This window comes from Pelophylax lessonae (assembly GCF_965119305.1).
Source record: "Pelophylax lessonae genome assembly, chromosome: 12".
NCBI classification, from domain to species: domain Eukaryota; kingdom Metazoa; phylum Chordata; class Amphibia; order Anura; family Ranidae; genus Pelophylax; species Pelophylax lessonae.
Window position 1 is genome coordinate 74790027 of NC_138779.1, and position 20455 is coordinate 74810481.

The following is a 20455-nucleotide window of genomic DNA, read 5'->3' on the forward strand; positions in this document are numbered from 1 at the left end:
TTCTTGATTATGATCATCATATTGGTGGTTGTTATATAATATTTATAGGATTGCGCTGCATTTTATTATCATATGCTTATTGGAGGTTTTTTAGGTTGTCCTTGAGTGTTCAGCTGCTAGTCCATTTGCTACCAATTTTAGGTTCAGCGCTGAATAATTGTTTATTTTATATACCGTATATACTCGAGTATAAGCCGAGTTTTTCAGCACATTTTTTTGTGCTGAAAACGTCCCCCTCGGCTTATACTCGAGTCAAGGAAAAAAAAAAAAGTTTCCTGTCCGCTCCGACGGGTTTAAGGTTTAAAAATGGCGCCGCCCGTCGCATACATGTCACCTCGCACGCGCCGCCACCGCTCGTGTAATTTCGGCTATTCCCGGCGCCGCTCGGGAGAGGCCGGGAATAGCCGAAAGTATACGAGCGGCGGCGGCGCGTGCGCAATGACGTGTCGGCGCCGGGCGGCGCCATTTTTAAAATGAAGGCGCCTCTGGAACAGGTAAGTGAAACAGCTTCACTACCTGCCATTATGCAGGGCTGCGGGCACACTACAAGGGATGCAGTGCTGCGGGCATGGTCCACATGTACCATGCCCACAGCACTGCATCTCCTGTAGTATGCCCACAACCCTGGATCCTCCTGCACCATGCCAGTACCCTGCATTCTCCTGTACCATGCCAGTACCCTGCATTCTCCTGTACCATGCCAGTATCCTGCATTCTCCTGTACCATGCCAGTACCCTGCATTCTCCTGTACCATGCCAGTACCCTGCATTCTCCTGTACCATGCCAGTACCCTGCATTCTCCTGCACCATGCCAGTACCCTGCATTCTCCTGCACCATGCCAGTACCCTGCATTCTCCTGTACCATGCCAGTACCCTGCATTCTCCTGCACCATGCCAGTACCCTGCATTCTCCTGCACCATGCCAGTACCCTGCATTCTCCTGTACCATGCCAGTACCCTGCATTCTCCTGCACCATGCCAGTCACCCTGCATTCTCCTGCACCATGCCAGTCACCCTGCATTCTCCTGTACCATGCCCGCCGCCCTGCATTCTCACCCTAGGCTTATACTCGAGTCAATGATTTTTCCCATCTTTTTGTGGTAAAAGTAGGGGTCTCGGCTTATACTCGGGTCGGCTTATACTCGAGTATATACGGTATGTACAGCAGCCCAATTGCTTTCTGTGAACAACTGGAGCTGTGTCACTTTTTTCCCCTATGTGATAAATAAAGTTTTAGTGAAACAAAAATTGTCAAAAATAAAATTACACCCAAACACTTAGAAGCCCCCCCACAAAAAATGTTAAGCCTGCCCCATGTATGCGCACACAAGAACGTAAACACATGGTGCCCACATACAAAACGTCGCTTGCACAACAAATGTTACATAGAGGTCAATATTCTTGGTAACTCTAAAGTGATGACTTGTAGGGGCTTTTAAAGCGTCATCTAAGGAAACCAGTAGGTATTAAAGCGTCATCTAAGGAAACCAGTAGGTATTAAAGCGTCATCTAAGGAAACCAGTAGGTATTAAAGTGTCATCTAAGGAAACCGGTAGGTATTAAAGTGTCATCTAAGGAAACCAGTAGGTATTAAAGCGTCATCTAAGGAAACCAGTAGATATTGAAGTTCATTGTCATTTTGCGGGTGCCTGCAATTTTACAGCTTTACATGTTGGGTATCTAATTACTCAGTGTAACCTCATTTTTTATATGTTAGCAAAAAATCAGGCAATATGTATTTGTAGGTCCTAAAACTAATTTTAGAATATCTTTTACTGAAAATTTGCAATTGATAAACCGTTGGGTAAACACCGTGTGGCATACAAAATTGGAACTACCAAATGTTATTCTCCAATGTCTGCTTTTGGAAAATATATGTTTCATGGTGTTAACTAACCCTTAGGCCTAGAATGATGTTTTAAACGTGTGTGTGAACTAGTGATCGACCGATATCAGTTTTTCGTTGCCGTTACCGATATTTTGGCCAATGCATATCAGTATCGGCCGATATGCGCCTATATTTTTGTAAAAAATTGTTTATTTTTTTCTTGACAGGTACTCTTGTGGAGGGATCTGGGGATCAAAAAGATCCCAAACCCCTCCTCTGCACTTAAAAGCATTCAAGACGCCAAGTTTGGCTGTTTTGAATACTGTCATTTTTTTCAATCTGGTGACAGTACCCGGAAGTGATGTCATGACATCACTTCCAGGTTTTGCATAGAGACCCGATCAGAGTCAAATGCAGCTTTGATCGGGTCTTCAGTAGCGGCGTAGGCTGGTTGCCCAGGTCTCCCGGAGGGATGGGAGACCCGGGCAAGCCACGGAAGGCGGCGGGAGGGGGGGACGTCCCCTCCGGCTCCTTTTAATGACAGCAGAGCAGCTTCTCAGCTGCATCGGTTGTCATTACAAGACAGCCGACCATCGGCTATGGACGCCGGTACTGGGGTGATGCCTCTAGCTGCAGGCATCACTCCGGTACAGCACTTTCCCGAAATATCGGCACTATCGGTAACCTCCAGGGCCGATTCCGATATATCGGGGAAAGTGCATATCGGCCCTCGATATATCGGCTTTGCCTATAATCGGTCGATCCCTAGTTTAAACCCACAAAAAAATTTCATCTATTAGAGTTTACCAGCCTTTAGATGTGATGGCTGAATTGGCAAAAATCATTCCAAAATGGTGGCATTCATTAAATTTGAATATACTATATATCTGATGTTATAACAAATTTATTTCTGAACATAAAACAGCAAAAAAAAAAAACAATACAATAAGATAGATATGAATGAATGAAACCCACAGTTCCTAGGCTGAAGTCCTGAGTTTTAATATACATGTTTTTTTTTTAGACAAAACAAAAGATGCCTTGCTTCTTGCTTAATATAAAATAAATTATATAGTTTTAACAGTAGAAGGGCTTTTGGTGAAGTCATCAGTTTGAGACCATCCTGAGTTCATTCAGAATTTATTGACAGGTGAATGTAATCTGCGGTTGACCTCTTTCTGATCTACATTTACACCAGCTTCAGGCAGGGTTTGCATTTCCATAAACTTGTATGGGAATTTAAAACCCACTTAGAAGTATATTCCTTTCATATACTATAGGGCCATGTGGTTGAAAGGGTGCTGCAATGATTTCTGACTGGTCATGGGGTACAACATGGATGAGCTATGCCGCCACCACACTAAAAAGTTTGTTTTAAGATAGAATCTTCTTTATCTACTTAAGCCCCGGAAGATTTTACCCCCTTCCTTACCAGGGGGTATTTTGCGATTCGGCACTGCGTGACTTTAACTGACAATTGCGCAGTCGTGCGACGCTGTATCTAAACGAATTTGGCGTCCTTTTTTTCCCACAAACAGAGCTTTCTTTTGGTGGTATTTGATCACCTGTGCGATTTTTTGATCACGCGCTATAAACAAAAAAAGAGCGTCAATTTTGCAAAAATAGCAATATTTTTCACATTTTTTTATATGAAATTCCCCCCCCAAAAAATGTAAAAATCAAAATTTTCGGCCAATTTGTTTTATGCTACCTATGTTTGGTAAAAAAAATCACAAAAAGCGTATTTTGATTGGTTTGCGCAAAAGTTATCGCGTTTACTAACAAAGGGAAAGATTTTTGTCATTTTGTTGTTTTTTTTTTTTAACGCGTAATGGCGGCGATCTGCGATTTTTTTGCGGTACTGCGACATTGCGGTGGACAGATCGGACCCTTGACTGAGATTTTTGCCACTTTTGGGGTTACTAGTGACATTTCTATAGTAATCAGTGCTATACATATGCACTGTTACTGTAAAAATACACTGGCAGTGAAGGGGTTAACTTTTTTTGAAAGGGGGCTTTGTGTGTCCCTAGGGGCGTGCTTTCTACTGTGATTGGCTGTGGCTTCAGATGTATGAAGAGTGATCAACGGTTCTAAAATAGTAGAACCGTATGATCATCCTTCATACACAGGGGAGAATGACGGGCAGCTTGTTTACACAAGCTGCCTGACTTTCTCCCTCTCCCCCGCCGGTCACACGCGCGGGGGGGTCCGTGACCACGCGGGAGCACGCCTCCGGCGGCGCGCGCTCGCTCCCTAGACCCTCACAAGCTAGTGACGTAGCCCTACGTCACTTTGCCTGTGAGGGGCTGACCGCCGACATAGATAGTCGTGCGGCGGTCGGCAAGTGGTTATAGGTGTATGATTACATAGACAAGCAATGTTTTGGGACCACACATGGACCCTTTCTCAGGCATGTGAGGAAGGTAGGGTTGCCACCTCATCCCTTTAAACCAGGATACACATTTATTACACAGGTTCTGTGGCTGATTAAGGTGGTAATTAAACTCACTTGGTGAATTATGTCCATTATATCAGCCTCAGAACCTGTGTAATTAATATGTGTCCTGGATTGAAGGGATGAGGTGGCAACCCTAGAGGAAGGGTCCCTGTGTAGTCCTGAAACGTTGCTCTTCTATGTGATCAGTCACAAGTAAAGAGCCTTGCACTTTGAAATAAGTTTGTTGGTGTGTTGGCGACATATCCTTCCTATGCAAAACCTGTCTGATGTAAACAAAATCCCATCGATACAGGCCCTAAAGAAAAAACACAAGCATGGCAGTGTTTAGAATACTCTTATTTTGAACTAAAGTATATCTCTAACCAGCACTTTTTTATATTTGATTATAGTGGTAAATGTTTTTTTTTTTCATACTGTCTGTTTCTTGGGACTTCCATTAATTTCCTGTCCTGGTGACTATTCTTTCACTGTGGAAGGAAGTAAGGGGAAATCACTAATGGGGGCACAACAATGAAAGGCTGAGGTTCTATTCTTTCCCCATAAATGTGTTTTTATTGCTACTGTGTCCCTATTTAAGCCTCGTACACACGCAACGAATTTCCGCCGACCAGTCGTCCGTCTTTTGTCCAGAGTGGTGTTTTGTTGGTTGGAATGTGCCTAGACTGCACACAAATTTTCTCGCACGACAGAATTCTACTTCAGAAGTGATGTCATGTGTTGAATTGCTTTCTATGTGTTCTTTCATCTCTGAGCATGCCTAGTCTTGCTCATAAGATTTTTCCCCACCGAAATCTGTACTAACGAGACGAAAATCGGACGTGTTTTTATGGTTGACAAAAATTATTTAGCCTGCACACCAGGATTTTTTCGGCCGAAAAGTCGGAGTCGGTTGTCGGAAGCACCATACTAACAAGCCGAAAATCGGCAGATCGGTCGTCGGACAAAATTTCCCGGCCGAATTTCTACTCGTGTGTATGAGGCTTTAGGGTCCTTTCACATGGGTTTTCTGCCCGGCGGACTCCATTTTGCTCAGCGGGGAATCGATCCACTGATCCCCGCTCAGCCAGCGGATGACAGGTCTGTCTCCGCTCACTGTGCAGAGATCGACCTGTCAGATCTCCTCTATGAGAGATCGGATGAAAACAGACCACCTGTCCGTTTTCATCCGATCCTCCAGACGGATGGAAAATAGGGTGTCCATCCATCTGGATTTCACAGACAGGATCGGATATCTCTGCTGCTCCGTAGGCGTGCATGGAGCCTCCGATCAGGTCCGCCTGAAAAACTGACAGGCGGACCTGATCGGAAAGCCTGTGTGAAAGGACCCTTACACTGCACTGCAGATTTTTTCTGCCTGTTTCCCTATGTTTGACTATGCTCAACATGCAGAATCCTATTCTTTGTAATTGTCACCCTACTCTCTACACCTACACTTAAAGCCCCATAGACTATAATGGGAAGTATCTTAAAACTTGTGATACGTTCTTACATGCGTTTTTATACCTAAAGGATTCCTCTCCTACTAGAGAACTGCTCTGCTCCTCACTTATCCAGCAGAGGAAACAAACTCCTGAAGCCTGATACACCTGCAAAAACATTTATAAAACATCTGTAATACACCTGAAAAGCACCCCCAAAAAAGGTTCAAAAATACACTCTGCTCAGGTATGAATGCAGGCTTACGATGGATACACACTATACAACTTGCCTTAAATTTTTGTCCTTTAGATTTACCAAAACCACATAATAGGAGGTAAAACCTAAACATTTTCAATTTGTATGCAATCAGGTAGGCCCTTGCACTACATAGCTGAAGGTAAATCTAAAGGAAATCGAACAACAAAAGTTGTATAGTGTGTATCCAGCTTTAGAAAGATTTCCCTCTACTAGTTTTTTTTTTTCAGTCAACCAAGCGTGTTGAACAAAAAACCCTCACAGCTCAGATCAGAGATGCTGTACTAACAATCTGATGTTAGTATAGCAATCTCCCTGTTGTGCTATTGTGTTCTAATGGGGGGTGGCCAATGGCTGAGAGCGTTGATTGGGAGTCGGTCGACTGCTGGTTTTCCAGCATGCAAGTCCGAAAGAAGCTGGCTGCCATACACATAGGCCGAATGTCGGTTGGTATTTATTGAATAGTCCGATGTCACCCGCCATTCGGCCCCTGTGTACTAGGCTTAAGGCTTACACCAATTAACTGAAACCCCATACAACCCTAGTTGCCTCCCTCTGGAGGCCACCAAGCAGTGTTATTGGCTTTTTTTTTATACTTACCTTTTCCAGATGTCTTCAGGCGAGTCATGCGATGCACAGGGTACCCTTTGGATCTTCTCCAGCAAAGGGCATTCCTCTATGGTGCAGACTGTAGCTCTGATGATGTTGTCGATCAATATAGTTATAATACAGTGGCGTATCATCCATGTGTGCAGGGTGTTCACTGCACTTGGGCCCCCAAAGGGAGGGGGGCCCACTGTGACCCACCCTGCACTTATGGATGGTCCCCCTGGTTCACAGCCAGGGATCGGTGCAGCGGGAGGGACAGCTGTGATCACCGATCTCCCTGCATGGCTTTTCAGCTTCTCCTCTTCTCCCTCCTGCAGCTGTCAGCTGAAAAGCCATGCTGGGAGATTGGTGCTCAGAGTTGTCCCTCCCGCCGCACCGATCCCCGGTTGTTCCATGTGTCCTCCTTTTCCTTCTCCTCCCCCAGTGTGTTCCTCTGGCCCCCTGTCCTCCTCCCCTGTCCCCCTCTGTGTCCTCCTCTTCCTCCTCCGCCCCCCCCCCCTCCATGCTCCTCAGGCCCCCTGTCCTCCTCCTCAGCCCCCCCCCTCTTCCCCAGCATCCGGCTTCCCTCCTCTCCTCTCCCGCCGGCTGCTAGGGGGATGCTGTCAGAATGGAGAGTAGAAGGAAGGGGCCAGTAAATGACCGGCCCCTTCCTTCTCTCAGTTGGACACAGTGAGCATTCACTACCGATTGCTCCTGTGACCTGTGTTAACTGAGCAGAGTAAACATTGTTTACTCTGCATGCGTTTATGAATGAATGGGAGCCTCTGTCTCCTGTCCATTCATTTTCAGTGCTGAGGCTGCTGAGAAAGGGACTGGTAAATGTCTGTCCCCAGTCCCTTTCTCTGTGTCAAAGGGGGGATGTCAGGGGTCATTTGTTTAGACCCCTGATATCTCACTAAGGCTCACCAACAGGGCTGATAAAAAAAAAAATCAATGAATATTAACCGCTTGCCGACCAGCCGTCGTCGTTTTTCGGCAGCAGGCCGGCTCTGTCCAGCGAAACTACGAACCTGTACATCGCTTCGCGGGACTACTAGCGGGGGTGCGTACGCATGCCCATTCACAACTGGGGAAGCTAATCAGCCGGTCCGGGCACCTGCGATCGCTCCCCGTGGAGACAGAATGGCGGTCTGCCATTGTAAACATGGCAGACCGCTGTTCTGTCAGTAATGAACACAGAGATCCTGTGTTCCTCCTATTTAGAAACACAGGTCTCTGTGTTTATGCACCAAGCCCATTCCCTCCACAGTTAGAAAGCACCTTCCCTGCCAGTGTCATTAGTACAGTAACAGTGCATATTTTTAGCACTGATTACTGTAGTAATGTCACTGGTCCCTCCAAAAAAAGCCAAAAATGTCAGTTAGGTGTTCGATCTGTCTGCCAAAATGTCGCAGTCCCACTAAAAATCGTTGATTACCTCCATTACTAGTAAAATAATAAATAAAAATGACATAAATCTTTCCCCTAGTTTGTGCGCAAACCAATCAATATACACTTATTGAGATTTGTTTACCAAAAATATTTAGCAGAATACAAATTGCTCTAAAATGTTGAAAGAAATTGATTTTTAATTGTTTTTTTTTTGTGGGGGGGGCGGAATGTTATATAGCAGAAAGTAAAAAATAACTTCTTTTGTTTGTTTATAGCGCAAAAAATAAAAGTTGTACAGGGGATCAAATACCACCAAAAGAAAGCTCTATTTGTGGGAAAAAAAGGATATCAATTTATCTAGCGTACAGCATCACACGACCACGCAATTTCAGTTAAAGCGGAGTTCTGGGCACAAAATCTATCTTTTTTTTTTTGTGCCCGTCCGCTTGTTCTCCTTCACCTGAAAAGGAATTGGATAGTTAGGTTTTTTTTTTTTTACTCACCTTGTAATTGTAGATCGAATATACTCACCTATTCTTCACTTCCTCCCTCTGCGCCGCGGCTCCGCCGTCACTTCCTGGCTTGCAATAATTCCTGGGAGCTGAATGTCATCGCTCCCAGGAATCAATGCGACGGCACCGGCCCCGCTCGTCACTTCCGGGGCGACTTCCGGGGCGACGCCGGTGCAGGCGCATTCTGGGAGAAGAGGACGCGGAAGAAGACGCAGAAGAGGATCGCGCCGGCTTCAGCTGCCCACAAGAGAGATGGCAACGCTGTGGAAGAAATTTTATAAGTGAGTATTTCTTCTTGCAGGTAAGTGCGAACCGGGACAGATCAGAGGCTAGCCATTGTGGAATGCACTAGCCCTGACTGTCCCGGGGGTATTGTAACTGGAAAAATGTTTCTGTGCCCGGAACTCCGCTTTGAAGTAACGCAGTGCCATACTGCAAAAAATGGTCTGGTCATTAAGGGGGTAAATCCTTCCAGTCCAGAAGTGGTTAAAAAAAATTGTTAAAAAAACAATAAAAAATAAAATTGAAAAAAAAAATAAAAAACTACTGACACCATCCCGCCCTACCGACACTGCCCATTGCCCCGACCCCCCCCCCCCCAAAAAAAAAGCATTGTGAAAAAAATTAAAAACAATTTAAATTGTAAAAAAATAAATACGTAAAAATAAAAACTACTGACACCATCCACTGCTCTGCTGACGCTTTCCACTGCCCTACTGACAACGTCCACTGAGCCATACCCCCACCCCCTTCCTCAGAGGCACTGTAAAAAATGTTTTAAAAAAATAATAAATAACCAAATATAAAAAATAATAGATAATAAAAACAAAAAACATTGACACTGTCCATTTCTCCACTTACACTGTCCACTGCCCTACTGATACCATCCACTGGCCCCCAAAAAGCATTTTGAAAAATGAAAAATAAATGAAAAAAAAATATAATAAATATATAAAAAAACAAAAAAAAAAGAACTACTGACACCATCCACTGCCCTACTGACACCATTCTGCACATCCTACCTACTGTCATATACTCAGCACAATCTATCCACTTCCATACACTCCGCACTCCTCACCTTCACATACTACCCACCTCCATATACACTCCCTGTTGGGCTTTTTTTGTACAATCACTAAAGGCAGCTATAGCCGCCAGCAGTGATCATTGTATTCTGACAGCGGGGAAACCTACTACTGTCACAATACAATAGCAACTTTGGAGGGATTCCCCCCATCACAGACTGTGTTGATGGGGAAATCAAGCAATTTTCTTTCCATTAACCTGTGTTTGAAGAAAATAAATTTTCATAATCTATGTCTACCCTTAGAAGAACATCATGAGTTTTATTGGTGGCGTTCCCTCCAGTTTCTGTCCCAGTGACATACTCTAGATCAAAACATGACAGGATGTTACCTGGGCAGTAAGTAGGTAAGTTTGAAATAAAAACCTGACAAAGCCTCTAAGGCTGGCCATACACTATACAATTTTCTTGTTCAACTTTCCTTTAGATTTACCAAAACCATGTAATATAGGGTCAAACCTAAACACTTTCAATTTGTATGCAATCAGGCAGGCCCTTGCACTACATAGTTAAAGGTAAATCTAAAGGAAATTGAATAAGAAAATTGTATAGTGTATGGCCAGCCTTACTCTATCAAAAAAAGAAAAAAAACAGATCTGGCAGAAGTTGAGTTTTAAGTCTTTTGTCATGACCTGCGTGTAAAGCAAACCCACAATCCTAAATAAAATACCAGAACCAAGCCCACCTGACCAGATGTAGGTCTCTAACTTTCATCCCTGCATGGAGTCATACATCAAAGTGCAAATTCCCCAGACCTAAGCTATATTCATATTCTTTTTGGCGCAGGGTACAGCGAATGCTTTACAAATTTGAGACATAGTTATTCACAATCTATACAAATGGGTCTGGATTCCTACATGAGGGCCAACAGTTCCTTTCCACACATTCTGCACTATATATTATGGACTTCACCCGGAGAGCGGAGGGTTGGAAATCACTGGCGTCATTAGCCAAGGGCTGTGTGTTTCAGGAATTTACCATGAAAAGCTGCCTCAGCTGCGCAGGAAAGAATACTGTATTTACCTAACTGTTTTTAATTATGATAGCTGAACACACAGACCAGCGCTGAGACATTTCCAACATATTCCATGGATGTTTTATTGCTCCAATACGCACAGCTGGGTAAGACTAAAACTGTGGTTGTGTGATCAGCAGTGCCACATAGCAGTGGAAGAACATCGTCATGATAAACCAAGCAGGCAAAGTGGGTATTAAAAACTAGCAGAATCCTACAAGCAAGTAAAAGAAGCCAGTGATGGATAGTAATGCCTTATCTGTAAAGACAGAACTAAACTCAAATTCTGGGAAGATATAAAAGCCACCTTTTAATCCTGGTATAGCATCATTTAGCAGTACCAGGACAAGGTCATCCAGCGCCAAGGGAAAATATGCCAAACGCCAAACTGTGCCCCCCCTTCTCCTAGGGTTAGGGTCAGGCTGTACACATCCCTGCAATAAGCCATTGTGCCCAGGGTAGGCACCCCTCCTGCCCACACATTGTCCCAGCCCTGTCATTAAGAAAACACCTCAAAGTGACCCTGCCTATAGAAAATAAAATGAGCATAGATGATGAACAATGAAGTATAACCAAAGGCAAAACTTTTTTTTCTTCTAATATTAGATATTGTGTGGAGAGGGTTTAGAACACCTGTCAGATACTTATTTTAGGGAGATTAACCCTCTTCAATTGTCGTGGTGACCATTATGAAGTGTAAAAATGAAAGAAAATCCCAAATTTTGAGTTGTCACCAATATATATATAGGCGACATCTTCCAATGGGGACACTGGTTGTGTAGACAGCCAGGGATTTTGCTCACTCTGATGGGAATTTCCTCTGACTTCCTTTGGTGACTATGTGAAAAGAAGAGAACTCTTCCTTATGGGACACAGATGGCAAAGAGAATAGACAGGGGTTATAACTCCCTCCTTACTTTACCAAAAATGGAAAAAAAAAGTTTTGCTTTAGTTCTACAAACCCAATTCCAAAAAAGTTGGGACACTGTACAAATTGTGAGTAAAAAAGGAATGGACTCATTTACAAATCTGATAAACTTATATTTTAGTCACAATATAATATAGATAACATATCAAATGTTGAAAGTGAGACATTTTGAAATGTCATGCCAAATATTGGCACATTTTGGATTTCATGAGAGCTACACATTCCAAATAAGTTGGGACGGGTAGCAATAAGAGGCCGGAAAAGTTAAATGTACATATAAGGAACAGCTGGAGGACCAATTTGCAACTCATTAGGTCAATTGGCAACATGATTGGGTATAAAAAGAGCCTCTCAGAGTGGCAGTGTCTCTCAGAAGTCAAGATGGGCAGAGGATCACTAATTCCCCCAATGCTGCGGCGAAAAATAGTGGAGCAATATCAGAAAGGAGCTTCTCAGAGAAAAATTGAAGACTTTGAAGTTATCATCATCTACAATGCATAATATCATCCAAAGACTCAGAGAATCTGGAACAATCTTTGTGCGTACGGGTCAAGGCTGGAAAACAATACTGGATGTCCGTGATCTTCGGGCCCTTAGACGGCACTGCATCACATACAGGAATGCTACTGTAATGGAAATCACAACATGGGCTCAGGAATACTTCCAGAAAACATTTTCGGTGAACATAATCCACCATGCCATTTGCCGTTGCCGGCTAAAACGCTATAGACCAAAAAAGAAGCCATATCTAAACATGATCCAGAAGCGCAGGCGTTTTCTCTTGGCCAAGGCTCATTTAAAATGGACTGTGGCAAAGTGGAAAACTGTTCTGCGGTCAGACAAATCAAAATTTGATGTTCTTTTTGGAAAACTGAGACGCCATGTCATCCGGACTAAAGAGGACAAGGACAACCCAAGTTGTTATCAGCGCTCAGTTCAGAAGCCTGCATCTCTGATGGTATGGGGTGGCATGAGTGCATGTGGCATGGGCAGCTTACACATCTGGAAAGGCACCATCAATGCTGAAAGATATATCCAAGTTCTAGAACAACATATGCTCCCATCCAGATGTCGTCTCTTTCAGGGAAGACCTTGCATTTTCCAACATGACAATGCCAAACCACATACTGCATCAATTACAACATCATGGCTGCGTAGAGAAAGGATCCGGGTACTGAAATGGCCAGCCCGCAGTCCAGATCTTTCACCCATAGAAAACATTTGGCGCATCATAAAGAGGAAGATACGACAAAGAAGACCTAAGACAGTTGAGCAACTAGAAGCCTGTACTGGAAAAGAATAAGACAACATTCCTATTCCTAAACCTGAGCAACTTGTCTCCTCAGTCCCCAAACGTTTGCAGACTGTTATAAAAAGAAGAGGGGATGCCACAAACATGGTAAACATGGCCTTGTCCCAACTTTTTTGAGATGTGTTGAATTTAAAATCAACTTATTTTTCCCTTAAAATGATACATTTTCTTAGTTTAAACATTTGATATGTCATCTATGTTGTATTCTGAATAAAATATTGAAATTTGAATCTTCCACATCATTACATTCTGTTTTTATTCACAATTTGTACAGTGTCCCAACTTTTTTGGAATCGGGTTTGTACTTTAACAATGGCCCAATGGGCAGCGTCTCCTTGCAGAGCTCTGATACTAGCGCAGTTGTAACTCTATAATAGAGCAAAAATTGGGATCATCATCTGCTAGTTATGTGGGGCGGTTGTTTGGTACAAGAACAGGTCTAGAATAGCGGAATGTGCTTCTATATCTCTCAAGAGCCATTTAAAACCCATTGCACCCTTAAAAACCACTTTCATTTTGCCTTTCCTATTGATTTGAATGCATTTCCCCAAAATAGTGACATTTTGCTGAAATTAGATTTTCGCTAAAATGTTGGGGTAATTGCAATTTATGTCTAAACAGCAGATAACAAACACAGGCTCAGATATTTGGAAGGGCAAAACTGTAAGCCAATCAGGTTCCACTGTATTGCACAGTGCTGCATATCTAACACTGAGAGCTTCATATAAGTCATCAGCGTGTTTCTGCTTTTTCATTTGTCCATTCATCTACTGAGGTATGTCCTACACTAGGCTGTAGTACTCAGCTGCTGTGTCTGTAAACTGGATTTAACTACACTTTATGGCAGGGGTGCCTAAAACACACAATTGGTTAAGCAAATTTAAAAAATATTTTGGCAGGTAATCAGTAAATGTATACATATTCTATTTGTGTATTTAGGTGTTTGCCAGAAGTATAGTTTTAGATATGTGCACATGAGCCCATAGTATGGTTCTCCTAAATCAGCTTACTAATACTTGCAATGCATTGGTGCTTTACTGAATATATTTTTTTCTTTTTTTTTATATGCATGAATTTTGTAAACACTGTTAGTTCACTAAAATGCAATGTAAACTGTTAGGCCTCATACACACAGGGCGTATCAATGCTTACCCTTGTGTGTGGGCCATGTTTACCCACACTGGGATGCATACCTGTTCTGTGTATCCCTGTACAGTAAGTCCCATTGATGTCTATTGGGACCAAGCAGCTGCTAAGACACGGACTTAGTTCAGATCTATGCGTGCTTCATGTAGGGCAGCCCAATATTTTCATTTGGCTGCCATACCCGCAATTAATGTGTGTAAAGCAGGAGTTCCCAAACTGTGGGTCAGGACCCACTGGTGGGTCGCGAGCTGCATTTGAGTGGGTCGCGCTGAGCCGGAAATCACTGAGAGCGGGCCCGCGCAAATTACAGAGAGCCAGAGCAGTCAAATCGCGATTGATTCAGGACCCCGCCCACGCAGTTTACAGAGGCTGGTCTACGGAGGAGGATACTTGCATCAGTAAGTACGTATGTGGGCTGTTATGTAGGATATGTTCATGGGGTGCAGAGCCAGCTCCTCGGTCCTGCTGGCGGCAGTGGTGGTGACTAGACTGGCGGCTGGATTCTCTCAGCTATAGCGGGCAGAGACAGTAGCCTCGGTGTCATAGGAGAACCAGGTGGCCCGGCGGTGTCAGGAGTTCATGGCAGCTTTTGTGACCCCAGTAGAGGATCTGAAGGAGAAGAGTCAGGACACCAAGACCAGCATAGAGCTCCTCATCATGGAGATTCTGGGTGAGGTGTGCTGGGTCCTGGGAAGGGCAAACAGGGGCTTAATCTTCACTGTGGACCGCTGGGAGAGGAAGGAGGGTGAGTGCCATATGGCCTGCTGATTACTGTCCTCTGCCTGCCTTATACTGTCTATGAGGGTGCTGATTACTTACAACTCTGCTTATATGCCACACATGCCACAGGTTTCTGACCCCTCACTTAGAACATCTGGCAAGTGTATTTAATAATAAATAGAAAAGTAGTAAATTGATATTTTTTTTATTTAACATCCCCCTCCCTTTAAAATATGCATTATTATTACAACAAATTCTGTAGCGCTTTACAATATTCAATTACAAGCAAGTGGGCCCCGAAAAATAACTGTATTCAGAAGTGGGTCTCGGCCCGAAAAAGTTTGGGAAGCCCTGGTGTAAAGAAGTCCCTGACCTATATGCGGTTGCCAATGCATGGGGGTGCCATTAAGAAATAATACCACCCCTGCTTGCCTTCTAAAAAGCAGTGCACCTCTGTGTGTGTCAGGAAAGCGTGCAATTTTACGCATGTTCCTAGCACTGGAATCTGAACAATCCTGACATCATGTGGATGTGGGTGCACTACCCCAAACACAGTCAGTGTGAGTTCAGGGACACGTACCTGCACGGATGTCTGATTGGGAGCAACGGTTGTGTCTGTGCAGCTGCAGCATTCCAATATAATTTAAAGGGACTATCTACACGGAGATGCACAGAACTTCTGTGCATCCCCAAGCAGGTAAACATGGCCCTCACATTGATACTCCATGTGTGAATGAGGCCTTATCAGAAAAGCTTTTCATCCAATAACTATGATTACAGCTATTCTGCCTTCCTATACCTGTGCTGAAAATACATTTTTTTTCTACATAATTCATTTTTGTAATAGCCTTATAAAATCCTCCCAGCCAAAGAGTCCACACAGCCTAACACAGGTGCAGGTTGCTACTGAGACTGCAAAATGGGTATTGTGCAATTGCATCCACTGTTTCTGAAGTTAATCTGGAGAACCAAACTTCCCGATCAGTTACATTTGCCCCAAGTACCACCAAATCTGTTAAAGATCAGGCCTTGTAATGGCACTTTTCTACTGCAAGTATCGGCTCGGCTCCACTCGGCCCTGCTTGGCTCTGTTTGGTTTTCCACTGCATGGTACAGTGTTGGAACGGTTCGGTACGGTTTGGTACGGTTTGCTTTTCCACTAAAGTAAAGTGGGTGGGATAACAACGATTCTCTGCCCAATCAGTGGCTAGTAGTGACAAACAGTCAAGGCTGCATGCAAAGGATTGTGGGATATGGTACCGGTATGGCCCTCTATGAACCACAACTGAGGTGGTACTGTTTAAGCGAGCCGTACCGTTCGGTTCCATGTAATGGAAAAGCGCCGCCGTACCGTACCGTTCCAACACCGTACCATGTGGTACCATGCAGTGGAAAAGCACAAAAGCGAGCCGAACCGTTCAGTTCCATGCAGTGGAAAAGCACCATTAATGTAGTCAGACAGTAACTGTTACAAGGCAATCCTAAATAAATCCTTTAAAATACAGAAATGTTCTACCATTGCATTCAGTAACCCTTAGATTTCAGTCGCTGAACCTGCATGTGACCTTTCATTGAGTTTGTTTCTCCATGTCATCTCTCATCTTTTACGACCGCAATAGAAGCCTACAACATGGGAACAAGCCACGTTTATTTTTCTCCATGCTGTGTCTCCTCTTCACAGTGTGTAAAGGTTATTCTTTCTCAGCTTTGCTTCCTTTTTCATTCGCAACTTTGAAACCTGTATGTTTCTCCACCTCATTTGCAGGACAGGCTTTAATCTCTGTAACAAGGTTTTGTCTTCTTACCTCCTGCTAGTGGGTTTTCTGTAAGACAATAGGCTGTTTACACTAATAGACCTGCACGGATACAAACAGCACAGTGGAAAGCCAGGGGAATTCAACATTGCTCCATCTGTTTCCAAAACCAATATTGACCCAAGACCCCTGCTTAGCTCCTTAAGTCAAAGTGTTAGACAGACAAATCAAGTTGTTTCATTGAAACCCCGGGAGCTGGGTCTAGTGGTGCCTTCCTCAAAGAGTCTTCTAGAATGTGGCCTTGTGAGCGCCACAAGCGAGGGAGCCAGTGTTCCTTGAACTAAACTGCAGGGGAGACTCTTGATTAAAGAACTCAGAACCGTGCCATTCCATTTAAGGCGTTGGTTTTATAAAAGTACTTGTGTCCAACTTGCGGAAAACGGCTTGTCTCAAGCTGAGGAATCACATAGAGCACAAAGGACACGATAGAAGTTTTTGATCACTCAGTATGACGTTAAAAGATTCATAAGAAGTTCTCTATTAATTAAGAAGCACTAATGACCGGATAAGCTGTATGGACGAACTCAGTTTTCAGTAATATCCTGCAGACTAAAACGAGTGCATCAATGAACAAGAAAGGGATGAACACAGTGAAAGTTTGACTCAACAAGACCCTTTCCTTCTTATGTTAGAGCCAGTATGGTAAAACCCATTGAAGTGTGGAGGGCGCTCACAAAGCAGTGTTCACAGACAGTATAGCTACAGCCCTAAACATTTCTATTCACCATTGTTCAGCTGGTGGTATGGTATATTAGAACCAAAAACTGCTTAAAGTCCAACTCCAGCCAAAACATTTATTTTAATTGTGGATAGTCTGGTAAAGGAATGCAAGACCTCTCATGATTTTATAGAAGTCTGGTCCTATTGGTTGTCAGTACAGGAAGTGATGGGAAATCTCTCCAGACTGCAACATAGCACATTTACCGGTTATCCTTACTGTCTGTAACAACTGCTTCTTTATTTCTTGTCTTCACAAGGACAGGAGGTAAGCAAGATTCTTCTCAATTATGTCACAGACAGAAATAAAGGCTTGAGAGAAGTATTTCCTCTTCCCAGGTCTATGCAAATCTGAAAAAAAAAAGTTCTGGCTAGAATTGGACCCTAATTTTCGCTCCAGTGGCAATCTTTTGACCCACATGTTTTCCACTATAGCAAACACAGTGCTGGATAGTTGAAGACGAAAGGTTTGTTCAGATATATCACACTGAGACTACAAATCACAAAATTAAGCCCCATACACACGTACCGAATGTCGGCCGAACGATCAGCCGTCTTTTGTCCGGTGCTGTCCTGTCGGTTGAAAAGTGCTAAAGACTGCACACGAATTTTGTCGGCCAACAACAGCCCACTGCAGAAGTGATGTCATGTGATGGTTAACTTTCCGTGTGTTTTTTCTTCTCTGAGCATGCCCAGTCTTGCTCATCTGCTGTTTGTCGGCCGAATTCTGTACTGACTGGCGAACAATCGGCCGTTCTGGTGTTGGCCAACAAAATTTTAATGCCTGCACACCAGATTCTGTTCGGCCGAAAAGTCGGTTGTCGGAAGCATCATACTAACAAGCCGACAATCGGCCGATCGGTCGGTGGCCGAATATTTACGGCCGACAATCGCTACGTGTGTACGGGCCTTTAGTTTCCTCAGCATTATGTTGTTGAATGTAGCCTTCTTTTATGCCCCTGGTATAAGGAATTTGGCTCATTCTCCTGGGGCGTATGATGCCATTATGTTGTACACTGGTTCATACCTAGGTTCTTTGTCCTTGACAACCAAGCTTATGAGTGCAAGGAGAGAAGAGAAAACAACTGAAGCCGGGCACCGTGCTGGATCAATACAGGTAAGTATTTCGGGTTTTTTTACATGAATGCACAGAATGCAATCCACCTTAGATTTTACTTTGCTATAACCCCAGGAGAGACCTGCCTTCAATGCAACAGTATACCTGTATGTTTATGGCCAAACTATCTGCACTATAAAGTGCAGATGCCTAGAAGTGCCTGCACACACATTCTGCAGCACCCCAAATCCTCCTCTTGCTGCCCAATGCTGCTCTGTTTTGACAGGTAGTGCTTTGACCCTTCCAGGTAGTGTTCAGAGGTTTCTGCTAAACCCCATCTTTGTACCTTCCTACTGGCCCATCACTATGATGAGCAGCTTTACTGGCCAATAGGAATGTGCAGGAGACAGGAAGGGGTGGGCAAGCTTCAACGCATCAGGAAGTGCCAAAACATTGCCCAGCATCTGCAATGGCTTTTGTTAGTGGCCCTCATGACAGAGTCTCTTTAGATAGAAGCTATAGTTTTCAAGTAGACCTAAACCCTAACTGGATAGCATTTTGTTTAATAAAGCACTGAGTGTCATAAACAATTGACATTAATTATTTTTCATCCAATCATATTTTACCACTTTGTTTAATTTGCTTTGCATCTTAGTATTGCTGATCTCTTTCTACTTTTTTTGCTACATCCTGGCTACATGCACTCGCACCAGCATCAGGTGTACATCATTACTCCAGAGTGATAAGAGTGAACTGTGCCTGTGGCTGTGCAATGAGTGCGGGCACAGCTGCTTGTAGTGCTTGTAGTCTCAATTAGGGGCATGTGTGACAGGGTGACAATGCAGGAGCACTCTTGGGAGACCGTTGTCCCAGCATAACAGAAGTACCTGAACAAGGATCTTTATAGCAGGGTCACCCGGTGTTATGTTAACAAAACTTTTATATTTTAAAGAAAACAATATAGTGTGGTTGCTCCAACCATTGCACAGGCCCCACAGGGTCTCTCTTGACATCATCACGTAAGCTATGTGATAGACATACACTATATTACCAAAAGTATTGGAACGCCTGCCATTACATGCACATGAACTTTAGTGGCATCCCAGTCTTAGTCCGTAGAGATCAATATTGAGTTGGCCCACCCTTTGCAGCTATAACAGCTTCAACTCTTCTGGGAAGGCTGTCCACAGGGTTTAGGAGTGTGTCTATGGGAATGTTTGACCATTCTTCTAGAAGTGCATTTGTGAGGTCAGGCACAGATGTTGGACAAATAGGCCTGGCTCGCAGTCTCTGCTCTAATTTATCTCCAAGGTGTTCTATCGGTTTAAGGTCAGGACTCTTTGCAGGCCAGTCAAGTTTAACCACCCCAAACTTGCTCATCCATGTCTTTATGGACCTTGCTTTGTGCACTGGTGCGCAGCCATTTTGGATCAGGAAGGGCCAATCCCAAACTGTTCCCACTAAGTTGGGAGCATAAAATTGTCCAGAATGTCTTGGTATGGTGATGCCTTAAGAGTTCCCATCACTGGAACTAAGGGGCCAAGCCCAACCCCTGAAAAACAACCCCACACCATAATCCCCCCTCCACCAAATGATTTGGACCAGTGCACAAAACAAGGTCCATAAAGACATGGATGAGTGAGTTTAGGTTGGAGGAACTTGACTGGCCTGCACAGAGTCCTGACCTGAACCTTTGGGATGAATTAGAGCGGAGACTGCGAGCCAGGCTTTCTCTCCAACATCAGTGCCTGACCTCACAAATGCACGTCTGGAGGAATGGTCAAATATTCATATAGACACACTCCTAAACCTTGTGGACAGCCTTGCCAGAAGAGTTAAAGATGTTATAGCTGCAAAGGGTGGGCCAACTCAATATTGAATCCTACAGACTAAAACTGGGATGCCAATAAAGTTCATGTGCGTGTAAAAGCAGGCATCCCAATACTTTTGGTAATATAGTGTATATTGACGCCCTTTATTGGCATGAGACCCTGGATCTTGAACACCAATGGTCCCTGTTCTCTACTTTACTGTAAAAGTCCTGGCTTGTCTTCCATCTGGCCCCTCTACCATTGCAATATGTAAATCCAGAACCGTACCATGCCTTTCAAATTACTCTTGTTGTATACATGTGATTGGGCTCCTACAGCTAATCAATGGTTTGTTTTACTTGTTCTACATATTTTCTTTGGCTTCTATTCTGT